The sequence below is a fragment of the Dipodomys spectabilis genome, unplaced genomic scaffold (assembly GCF_019054845.1).
Source record: "Dipodomys spectabilis isolate Male_0828 unplaced genomic scaffold, ASM1905484v1 ptg000515l, whole genome shotgun sequence".
Classification (NCBI taxonomy): Eukaryota; Metazoa; Chordata; class Mammalia; order Rodentia; family Heteromyidae; genus Dipodomys; species Dipodomys spectabilis.
In genome coordinates, this window is record NW_024871192.1 from 1,239,695 (window position 1) to 1,252,615 (window position 12,921).

The window sequence follows — 12,921 nt, forward strand, 5'->3', positions numbered from 1 at the left end:
TGACAAAAGATTGATGTTACTGATATTTTAACTCAAGATTTAGAATATGATAACCAGGTGCTCTATATCTCACTAGAGATGGCTATATTTCTAATCATTTCACTCTGGATACTTTTATAATAAGGTCTCATCATTTCAAAGCCTCTCCTGAATCACAAACCCTATTTACACTTCCCACCATAGCTAGAAAATGGAAGCCACAAATCACCATGCCCTACTCAAACATTTTTTTTTAATTCAAGTACAAATATTTCCAAAAAGTGACCACGTAATGAAGCCTTCTTAATAAAGTATGTGCTTCTTGAAAACACAGTAAGGACAAACATTTTTAGAACTATAAGAAATTAAATTTATTTAAATTCACCAACCATATAAAAATTAAGAAAATAATTTTAACTATACATGTTAAATATTTTAAAAGCAAATATATGTGTCTAAATAATTTACATGTGTAAAACTCATGCAAAATTAAATTAACTAATCCTACGACTCTGAAAAAAGAATTACTCTAAAGAAACAAAAGAAAATAAGATCAAGTAACTGTAACTCCTCTGTACAGTATGTTCACAAATAAAATTAAATTAAATTAAAAAAAAAAAAAAAAAAAAAAAGAAAATAAGATCAAAATTTGAAATTTAGAAAATAAAATGAAGTGCATTATTTAGTTGACTTAAGTAACTATAAACCCTCTGTATATCAATTTTATAATAAAAATGCATGAACAAAAAAACAAAAGTACACATTGATCAAGAGCAACAGCTAAAGCATCAGTATTTCTTTTTTGAATTTACAAGAAAATCGATGGAGGGGATAACAATGTTCTTTCCATTAAAAAATGTACTCATTACCTTACATATGTAACTGTAACCCCTTTGTCCATTACCTTTACAATAAAATTAAATTGAAATTAAAAATAAACTAAATAATATACCAATTAAGAATTCTTAGAAGCCATTGGTTAAAAACTTTGTAAAAAACTGCCCTAAGTACCCAAGGAATATACATTGATGATACTATTTAAATACTTAAACTTCAGCAGAGAAGCAAAAAATTTATAAATGTTATAAAGTAAAGTAATAAATCAGAATATATTAGTATTAATAAATATCATAAGATGAATTTATGGTGTTAGTCAAATATGTAAGAAATGAGATGAATTGCCATTCGTTTGCAGTTAGTAAGTGAGAAAGAGTTTTCTAGGTCTTTTAAAATATATCTTAAGAGTAATGAAGAAACTATTCTATCACATCATATGATAATCAGATAAAGATGATATTAAACCAAAGAACAGATTGTACTGTTTTGGGATGTTAATATAATATATTTACATATTTTGGTTGTGGGTAATTGTGGGGATTTCAACTTGCAGTATTGTTCTTGCTAGGCTGGTGTCATATCAGTGGTTAATTTTAGAACAGGGGTTCCCTTTCCACAAGAACATGCACCTGAGTTGCACACCAATTTGTCTAGCTGCCTACCTTTGCTGGCCTGGATTCTGCAGTATTTCCAATCTTAGCCTCTAGATAGTGCAGGATGGTGGAAATGATCCAGTGCACCCAGCTATAGATGGAGAAGGAAGTCCACTAAACTTTTGGCTTGGGTTCTGTTCTCAAGCCTCCTAAGTAGTTAAGAGTAGAAATGGGAGCCCCTGGTGCCAAGCAGTAACAGTATTTTTAAAGCAACTAGACATATATATGAGTTAGGCTTGTCATTACCTCAGGAAAAGAATAAAAGAGCTGTGAAGCACAAAGGACAGTCAGAATTTTAACTAGCTACTCAGAGGCTGAATCAGCTTAGCTAGCTACTCAAGAGCCTGAGATCTGAAGACCACTGTTCAAAGCCAGTCCAATCGTGAAAATACATGTGATATCTGCAAAAAATCAGAAGTGCAGCAGTGGCTCGAGTGGTAGACCACTATCGTTGGGCATAGAAGCTTAGAGATAGTGCCCAGGCACTATCAAGCTTCAGGAATGATGAATACATGCATGAGCACCTGCAGATGTGCGTGTGCATACACACGTGCGCGTGAACACACAAACACACCAATGCGACCTTCTTTATTTTTTTACCTTGTTGTACCTTATTGCCATGTATTAGCTCACAAATTAACAAAATCAGCTAAGCAGCTATTTACATGCAACTGATCATATTTCTCTAAAGTCTATTCTCTTTTAGCAAGCCTGCTTTTATTTGACCCAAAAGTAAATTATTCAGGAGGGCAATTCATCTCCCTCAACTCTGTAGTATTATATGATTGTTTAGGTTCTTCCTAGCTATATGATTTTGTGAAATCCTGCATCAAACAGCGTATTTCTTTCACGAGAAGGGAAGTCTCTGTCAAACAATTAATAATAGGTTTTTGTCCTCCTGCCAAGCATCTATAGTTTTATTATCTTCATCTATTTCATGATCTGTCTGTGTATGCCAAAGACTGCTGTGAAAATATAAAAGACCCTTTTCAGCATTTAGCATTCGTATAACATTCAGAGGTATGAAGGTGTTTAAATATTACTGAAATTGCTTTGGAATAAATAAAGTTCACCTTGACTATCTTGAGAAAGAAGAATTGGTTTCCCAGCACTTAGGTAAGAACGTGAGTGAAAAAAAAAAAAGGAAAGTTTGGAACAACTCAACAAATACATTCAAATGAAACAAAAAAAAACAAGAAAACACAAATTAATTCAGTACTTAAAAACCTGCATGAAATGCAAAGATTTGTTTTAAAAAATCAGCTATGATAAGCTTTTGAGAATCCTGAATACATGGGAGTGTACTGTTGTGAGGACAGTGGTTAAAGCCCAGACTAGACAGAAAGATCTGTACACAATGCCATGTACCTGTTATTCTAAATTCCAGGAAGAATAACATAAAGTGGACTGAGCCTAAGATCATACACAAGGAGGACGCCAGATTCTATCTGAAAAATAATCACAGAATAATTTAGGGCTGGGGGCATGACAAAGTGGTAAGTACACCCATTTAGGAGACACAAGACACTCAATGCAAACTCTATTATGGGTATTGAAGAAAAAAGCTATGACTTCAAATAATTTGAATGATTGTAAGATTTGAGTATTTCAGTGGAGAAAAAATCCATGAGAGAAACAGAGTGAACCCATGTTGTGATCCTTTCTACTTAAGCTATAATTTTGTGTGGTACTCCAGACATAACAGAGTTATCTTGCAAATGAGCATGGATGTGCATTTGGGTGATGGAAATATTCTACTTACACAGCTGTAAATTAGATTTTTTGGGTAGATTGTAGTTCTTGAACTAAGAGCCTGTGTGTTGTCTCTGAGCTTTTTCTCTCAAGGCTACCACTGTACTACTTTGAGCCACAGTTCCAATTTTATTTTCTGTTCGTTGTTTGGAGATAGGAGGCTCATGTACTTTCTTGCCCAAGATGACTTCAAACCATGATCATCAGATCTCATCTTCCTGAGTAACCAGGATTCCAGGCATAAGTTGTCTATTTTTAAAATAATTTAGTAAATCATACAGTTACAGAACTTATAAATTATCATTGCAACCTGTGTAATAGATGTGTGTATGTATATATCAATGCATACAAATAGAAGTATTTTAACGTATCTTTGTATCTACAGTAAATTTATGAAAAATCAACCTTTGTTGTAAAATAAAATGGAAACAAAAGTTATTAAGGAGGAAACCAAAAGGAATTGTCACATGTTTCTTGTTGTTGAATGGAATGTGAATTGCGAGAATCAGTTTGGAAAAATCATCTTAATTTAACAAAATGGATAATGGGTATTAATTCCAATCTATTTGCCCATATTGTGCATCCTCACACATGAGTGTCAAAATCAAACCACAATTTTTGCTTTTGTATTTAACGTATTTAGGGGATTGATGAAGTAATCAAATAAAGATTAAAATAATAGTAAATGAGGCTATGAGTTAGAGCTGAAAATGTTTTTAAGTATTATAATAGCTAATTAAATTGAATTTTTCTTACTTTTACTCTATTGTCATGCCCCTCATTCCCACATTCATTCCCACATTAGAAAAGTACATAGAAGGTTCTCACTAAATTATTTGTACAATCATGAAAAAAATGTATTGAAAGAATATGGGCAAAGTGTGGTTTTAGCTTTTGAGCTAGGGGGTAGTGTGTTATTGAGGACTTGCAAAACGTTGTGATAGAGATGAAAGGAGGGATGTGCTTACTCTGGAAAATTGGCTAGGGGATTGCTCCCAGAAAAATAGTGATGAATTCTTCCAAAAGATACAGTAAATACACTTTCAGAGGTAATCCTCAATACCATTTTCCACAAAGTTTTGTCCCAGATACAATCGGCCTGCCTTCTCTGGCTGCTTTCCTAGCCTGGACCTATTCCTTCACTCTACAGGAAAAGTGTGATACAACTGATTTCAGTCAGATCTGTTACTAGAATTATCAGGGATTTAGATTCTTGTCTGTAATTTGGTCAAAGCTATGTCTCTTTATGTAGGCTATTAAAAATGTATTTACTAATTACAAGTAAATACATAAATTCTATTTCCATCTCTTTTAAAAATAAAATTGTTTGCTCTATAAATTGATCAGAGGCATGGATTTTGTGGCTAGGTAGGTCATTGCACATCTGTCTCTCTCATCCTCTCTCCCTTTCTTGGTTCTCATAGATAATATGACTGATCCATAATTATCCTAATTTATTTTGCTTTTATATTTTTGGTTGCATCATTTCACTTTCTGCTCTACCATTTCCCAAATCATTTACATAGAAGGCATTATTTCATATTTTCTCATTCCTAGAATAAGCTGCACATGAAGACACCACTGGTCCTCATTTTCAGTCTGTACCTTTGAATATGGAGGAAAACCTTTCCTCTGCTCTCTATCAATTCCCTACTCTCCAGTTAGAATAATTTCGAATAGTAAAAATGGAAAAAGTGAAAAAAAATCATGGTGAAATAACAGATGTAGAAAATTCACTGGATTTTTCTGACCAGTTCAACCAACGTGAACTATTGGGGAATACATGTGCACCTCATTCCCACTGGTACTCAAATGTCTCTGGTTAGGCAATTCTGATGAAGACAAGGAACAAGATGAAAAAGTGAGGAATGATATCATTTGTAAAAAAAATGGAGAAGTATTCAAGCAAATTTTTCTGTGGGCTGCTGAAAATAATTGGCTTACTACAGTACAGAGACTACTTTCCAAAAAGGACACTCATGTGAATACTAGGGATGATGATGAGTATACCTCTCTTCATCGGGAAGCCTAAGTGGACACTTTGACATTGTCCATGTGTTGGTGGCTCCAGGCAGATGTTCATGCAATAACTGTGAATGGCTGGACACCCTTGCACAGTGCTGATATGTGGAATAATAACAGAGTGGCTTCCTTCTTAGTTCATCATGATGCAGATACCAATGCCCAAACTAAAGTCCTCTTGACCCCCTTGCATCTTGCTGCTTGGAATAGAAATAGCAAAGATATGCTGGATCTCCTTCTATTGAACCATATATGAAACCAGGTCTGAAGAACTTGGAAGAAACTGCATTTGATATTGCCAAAAGGATAAATATGTATCACTACCACTTTGAAGTTGTGGAAGGCTGTAAAAATTGTTCTCCTAAGTCATAATGGTTTGGGTAAGTTTCTTAAATTTCAAAAATGCCAATCCATCTTTGTGTCCATACAAAATATTTTCACAATACAAAGCAACTGCAATATCTTACTTTAAAAATTCATGGATTCCATCGTATTTTTCAAGTGAATTGCCTGACTTTGATGTCAAAATGTATTCAAGATTTGTTTGTATACATCTATAATGATTTCTGCAGGGTTTGTGATTATTTAAATCAGAAATCATTTTAACTTATCTGTTGGAATGAGTAGTACAAAAACTAAAAATATTTCTGGTGCTTGAATGAAAAAATTATATTTTAAAATAATCTGTTTTTTGTTTGTATAATGTACATAATCTATTTAATTCTCTCCTAGATGTAATACTTTGAATTCTACATTGTTTTATTATATATATAAGTTCATTACAAATGTGTTATTTCAGATAGCATTCCATATAGAACAAGTTTAAGATTCCTTTTTTTCCTAGGTCCTTATAGTATTTTATTTCTTTGGGATAAAATGACAATGTTATCAAATTTCAAAAGTTTTGTAAAGATTATGCTATGTAAAGGCCTTTCTAAGGTGAGGATTTAATGCATTGATGTCAAAATATCTTTCAGTTCAATGAATTACATGTATTGTTACATTTGTATTTTTTGATATTTTTATTGTGAAAATACTGTACAGTGGGGTTACAATTACATGGGCAAGATAATGAGTACATTTCTTATCAAGCATTGTAGCCTCCTCTTTGTTTACCCTTCCCATCCATTCCCATCCTTCCCCTGCCCCCCCACTCAATCCTCGCCGCTACCCCCCCCCCCACATGCACCAAAGTTGTAAAGTTCATTTTTCGACATAACGACTTTATTTTTGTAATCAATTTTTAATAACTGTTTTTCATATCTTGCATCTGAAGGATGAAAAATATGGAATACTTCACAAATTTTCATATCATCCTTGTGCAAGTGCCATGATAATTTCTATATTGTAATTTGGGTAAATGTCCTGCTGAAGCGTGTAGTATCCTGTAGATTTAAGTAGTTAATGATGCATTCTTTATACAGGCATATATCCTTGGTTGACTGTTTGTAACTAGGAAACCTTATTGTTCCTAAAAATGCTATTGATCTTACTTCTCTAAAATTCTGTGTATATTGGAAAAAATTTATATTGTTTGGTCGATTGCTCACATTTGCAATTTTTTGTCAATGACTATTTTAAGTATTTTTCATCTTAAATTTGATCATACTTTGAAGCCTTTATAGCTAGGTCCAAAAGTGATTGCTTTTCAAGTATTTGTTTATAAACTGAGTTAGCTTTGTGGAGCTAATGGATTCAAAGTAAGCCTTGCTTAAGAGCACTTCTAAACTTCTGCAGCTTAAAAATTCCTAAATGAGGTCTTATTGGCAAAAATGTCTACCTGACCCTTTACTCTTCTTCCATGTAGCAACAGACCAACCAGAATATCTTACCCTGACAGCATAGATTTTCTTATTGGAACAAAACTATTCTTAGTTAAAAGGGATCATAGAGAGATAAACAGTTAAGACAGAATCATTTAGACTAGAAGGTATTTTATCAAAATATATATTTTTTTTATACCTAACATTTCAAAAGTAGCTAAAGCCAAGAAGGTGAAAAAATTTTTCACATGCATGATTACTTAATGTCCTGGTCAGTCTACCATCCAACCAAGCAGGAATTTACACTACTGCCTTTCTTTCACGAAATATTTTCATAGTTACAAGAGAAGTCTATATATTTCTCCTCGATAATAGGCCTTAAATTGGTAGTTTTTTAATCACAGTGTTTCCTCTTGTCTCTAGGCTGTAAAGCTACAAATGATAAAGCTTTAGGTCCAACTCTACCAAACACTGAGGTAGAAACAATGGAATAATACTTTAAAACACAGTTGCCTTTGATACCCTAACCACTGCAGAACATTGCAAAACATGTGCCTTATTCTTATATTATATATATTTATATATTGTATATTTATACGTGCTGATATTTTATTTCACACAGTGAAACTTACTAGAATTAATTGATAATTTGTCAAATAAATAGATATTTATTACAATAAATAGATTGGAATATAAATAATAAGTTTTATAATGTACATTAGAATATAGAAATTATCAATGCAATGTCTTCGTTATAAACTTTTGGTATGTTCTAAGTGTTCTTGATCTTCTGAATTCACATTGTAAAAAAAATTGTTTTCCTCTAATCTATAAGGGATTTTACTCTGCTGCTCTCTTTATTGTTTTAACTCACTGGTTCCAAAATGTTTTCTCCATATTTCTGAATCATTCCTACTGATTATACACAAATTTTGCTGATATGATATGTAAAAGTATCATTCCTCCACAGGACCCACGGGTCCTAGGATCCCATGTCCCAGTTATCTGCTTCATCAGATAACAAGTGCAAGATTTCTCATGCAGGCTCATGAAACATGCCAAAAGAAAGTAATTGAAAATCCATCTCAATTCCTTACGACACTGGAATTAGCAGTAATCAATTGTGAAATGCAATGCAACTTAAAATGAAAGATGAGATCACAAAATCTGAAAGTACACTAATTCAAACTTTCAGTTTAGAAATGACCAGCCCATATGAGTGACCAAGATTACAACTGGCACAAAATTGTTTTTAATACACCTCTTGTAATGATTATTAAACGATTTCAGTCCAGCATAAGTAGTCCAATTATGGATCTATCGTTCTATCCTAGAACGATAGATCCATAATTGTTCTACCAATGCTAGGAAAACTTGACTTACAGGTCAAATATAATTCACAAAAACATTAATTGAGAAGATCGTTAATGCTTCAAAATACTGGTACTTCATTAAAACTTGGTTTTGTAGAATAAAAATGTTATCATTCTCGGCCGGGCGCTGGTGGCTCACGCCTGTAATCCTAGCTACTCAGGAGGCTGAGATCTGAGGATCATGGTTCAAAGCCAGCCCGGGCAGGAGAGACCGTGAGACTCTTATCTCCAATAAACCACCAGAAAACTGGAAGTGGCGCTGTAGCTCAAGTGGTAGAGCACTCGCCTTGAGCTAAAGAGCTGAGGGACAGCACCCAGGCCCAGAGTTCAAGCCCCACGACCGACAAAAAAAAAAGAAAAAAGTTATCATTCTCAAACCAATGATAACCTACATTTAATCTCCTGAAAGCAATTTCCTTTTCTTATAATCTTTTAAAAATCACATTCACCAAAATAACATTTGACAAGTAGACGATAGTGACATTACAAATTTTTCAAGTTTAGGGTGCAAGTTACAATTGAATTGATTTATTTACCCAGCACTAATGCCAAACAGGTTCAACCACTCATTAAAGTGTAGAAATAGTACCACCCACCATTTGTGCTGTTCAGTAGATTCCTTGCAGAAATGTGTCAAACAGAACAACCTCCCATAATTCAAACCCAAACACTAGCTAATAAATTAAGTTTCATCACTTAATAAGGTAAATTTTAAAAAGTCACAAGTAGTTGCCTTATCATATGTTGTTTTATGTTTTCCCTATCTGTCTAACATAGTAAGAAATATGACTTAAAGTCATGAATATGGGTACTCATCAGAGATGTGAAAAACATAAAATCTGTCTTTTATTTCTACCATATTCTTGTATAATAGGAAATCGTAGTTTTTTTCTTTTTTACAAAACTTATAATATAGAAAATATTATCCCATGTAAAATAAAATAATCACAAACATTTTACAAAGCCATTAATAGAATTTTTTAATTAGGAATATATTCTAAGCCATTTTTTAACTTTGTTGTTGACTAAAGATTAATCTTCCAACTGGATGAGAATAAAATCATGTCAAAGTGCTTCACGTCTCCAGTCTTTCAAATTGTTATTGCAGATGAATGAATTATGGAAATATAAGCTGACATCAGTACAAGTATATACAGGATTGAAACTCCATGTAATGTATATAAACCTTTCAAAATATTAAGTTTAACAGAATGTCTATCAGGAAGTTGAAATCAGAGAGGAATAATAGTAAAGACATAGAATGAATGTAAAATGGAACAAGGGGCAAGTACAGCTAGAATACTCAATGTACACATGTGATAAAGGAAGTGGTAAATCTGAAATAAATCTTGGAGAAGGGGTTGGTTGAGAATGATAGAAGGAGTCACTCTGATCCAGGAACATTGGACAATTAGATGGACATATTTATTGTAATACACTTGCACAACCTTTTGAGATTTAATTAAAAAACACAACAAAAAACAAAAACACACAAAAATCACAACCAAACAGCACTCTCTAGAGAGGATGAATATGACCTCTCAAAATTTTAAATAGTTAATGAAGGGTAGTCTTGGGAAAAACAAATAAAGCTGTTCAAAGAGGGCAGTTTGGGGTAGCAGAGAATTTTGAACAGATTTAAATAGATTGTCTAAGGTTATGAATCACCTACATCTGCTGCAAATATTTTCTTCTGTGAGTTCTTTTTGTATGCAATGGATACTCCAGTCCTCAGCCACACTTGATAGCTTGTGAAGATAAAATGGAAGAAACAAGATAAATAACCCATTACTCTACTGGGGACAGAAGAGTCCTCTGTTTTCTCTCATCTCTCTTCACTACTCTTTCTTCATACTTTTAAGTCAAGTGATTTTGAATTATATCTTTCATTCTTTGTTCTGGCAAAGTAATTAGCCAAACTAATTTACTAAATATTATTTGCCATTTTTTCTGCCATGCTGTTTACTTATCCATGAGAGTCCATTAAACTTCACCCTTGCATTTGGTTGCCACGAAAACCCAATGTCTATGTTAGTGACGACAAACTCTAATGTAAAACTGTCTCCAAAAAACCGTTCCAAGAAGCTGTGATCACAAATATTTAGCTGTAATTTTTTTCTTTTACCTTGAAAGTCTTCTTGTGTCTGAAGTGCCACAAAAATAAGTACTCCATTACTTTTTGGTTCGATCACTTCGAACCTCAAATATTTTGCTAACAAGATGCTTAGAGGAAACCGTAGTTTACTTCACTTTTATGTTCTCTCTTAAGACTCTCCTTAGATACCATATCAGGATCAGTGAAGTTATTCTTTGCAAAATTATTTCAATAGATTATTTTTTTCTTGGTCTTGCATTTGCTCAGCAAGATGTATGGAAAAGAATAGAGTTAAATGATCCATACCTTGGGTGACAGTGTCTGTTTCAAAGGACAATGCTTCTATGTCAAAATTCTATGTCCTCCTCTTAGCTCTTGCCTGATTTCCAATTAAGCACAGCTTCTTGGCTTCAAGCCCAGTGAAGCTGAAAGACTATAAGATCTCCTCCCCGCCCCGCTACATCTTCATGGTTTCTCTTTTAAACCTCTTTTAAGTTGCCTCATTTGGACATAGAATTTATTTTCCTGTCTTCATTAAATCTGTTCTGCATTGTAGTGAGCCTAATAGGCTCTGGAAAATCACTTTAGGTAGCAAAAATATTAAGAGACTTTATATAAAAAATTTTGGCCTCCCTCCACTGCTAATATCAATATGCTTGGATAGGGTTTCTAAGAACATTGTATTCTTACCCTTTCAATTTTCTCAATTCTTTTCTGATCCCAAACTTTTTGGCTTATGTAATAAGAGAATTCTTCACTACCTCATGTTGATAAGAATATTATTTTTTGTGAGCTACTTCGAAATGTGTAATCATTGGAGTATCCAATCAGATTTTTTTCTGTGTTTCAGTGCTTCACGTGCAGAGACATTGTGGAAAGTGTTACAAACAGAAAAGTGTGAACCCAATATATTCTTTTATTTTGGAGGGCACTTTCTCCCTTAATATTTTTAACCAAATTATCTTTTTCTAAGAATAATTTTGGTAATTAAAGGTCAATTCACATATTTTGATGTCTTAGTTTTTTTTAAGAACTTTGAATTTCACACAGTGAGAGTGTATTTCCTGGGTAAGGACAATTCTCAAGGGAACCTACAGGATTTACAGTAAGGTTTCTGAAGTTTGTATGTTTAGTGTGAAAATGAGCTATCTTTACCTACATTGTTCCCTCTCAACTAAGTCTCCATAGCTTTCTTTGCATGAAAGTCTATTTTTCCCAGGCAATTTTCTTAATAGTCTAAGTTGTTAAAAAGTTTGAACAATTAAAATATATCTGTCATAATTTTTAAACTCTTTTGAAATTCCTTTATCAGAATCACGTTTTCCCCAATCCTAATTCAACCTTTACCATCAAAAACAGTAACATGTTGTTTACATGATATAGTGTCCAGGCAACTATTATTTTCCAGTGGCTTTATATGTATATATGAACATAGAAGCTGATGCTGAGCAAAATGAACTCCAGATATTGAAACAGAGATTTTTTTGCAGTTGTTTTTAATGTGATTTCTATTTTCTTTGGGTTTTTCTCCCTATGGTTTGTCCTCAGCTGTATTTGATTTTGGTACCCTGTGTATTGTGTATACATTTACCTTAATTAGGGAAGTGAAGAGGAACAACAAAACGGCGAGACAAAGGATAAGCCAATGCAATATCAATACACACAAGACAATATGTTGGAAATGTACATTACAACTTGTGAGGAGTATTGAGGTGAAAGAAAACTGTGAGAAAAATGAAAGAGGGGGTAACAAGTGTGAAAAGTTATGTATTTACTACCTTACAATTACTGTAATCCCATTGTACATCAATTTAACAATAAAAATTAAATTAAAACATAAGCTGCATAAAATATACTTTCACTGTATTGTTATAGTAAATATTATTCTTTATTTTATGTAGTAACTTTTTTAAAATCAATACTATTTGGCATCTAATTTGAATTGATTCCTGCTTTTTTATCAGAGAGTCATCAAATTGATGTTATCCAACTAGACAATATTTTCACAATAAACGCGAATATTTTGAGAAAAGAATAAACTTAGTACTTTTTCATACTAAAACTGAAAACAGTTTAATTCTATGGAAACCCATAACTTTTAAAAGTAAATAAGTTGTTAAGAGGACAGAATATATGTGTTCCTCAAAATTCCTATGACTAATAACTACTCATTTTCAAATTCTAAACATTCCAAAAATGAGAGATTCAAAACAGTACCTGTTTGCATGTTATCTAATTTTGCAATAGATGCAGTTTACAATGGAGTGTTACAGAATGAGAAGTCAACAGAAAAATAGCCACATTCTGGTAGAGGATAAAATTATGAAGCATAAAGTCATCTTAGTCCAGTAGTTTCCAACTTGTAAAGGGCACTTTAAAATTCCCTTAATTCACATCATGAATATCTTATCTCTATTGTGAAAAAATACTACACCTCTGATAATCTG

At 32.9% G+C, this 12,921-nt stretch overlaps 1 non-coding gene across 1 annotated transcript; it reads right to left on the reverse strand.

The window, feature by feature from the left end:
• Positions 1-6,523: 6,523 nt before the first annotated feature.
• On the reverse strand, positions 6,524-6,627 carry LOC122099473. The gene has a single exon (XR_006145936.1). It is a non-coding gene; the product is annotated as a U6 spliceosomal RNA (small nuclear RNA).
• Positions 6,628-12,921: the final 6,294 nt, after the last annotated feature.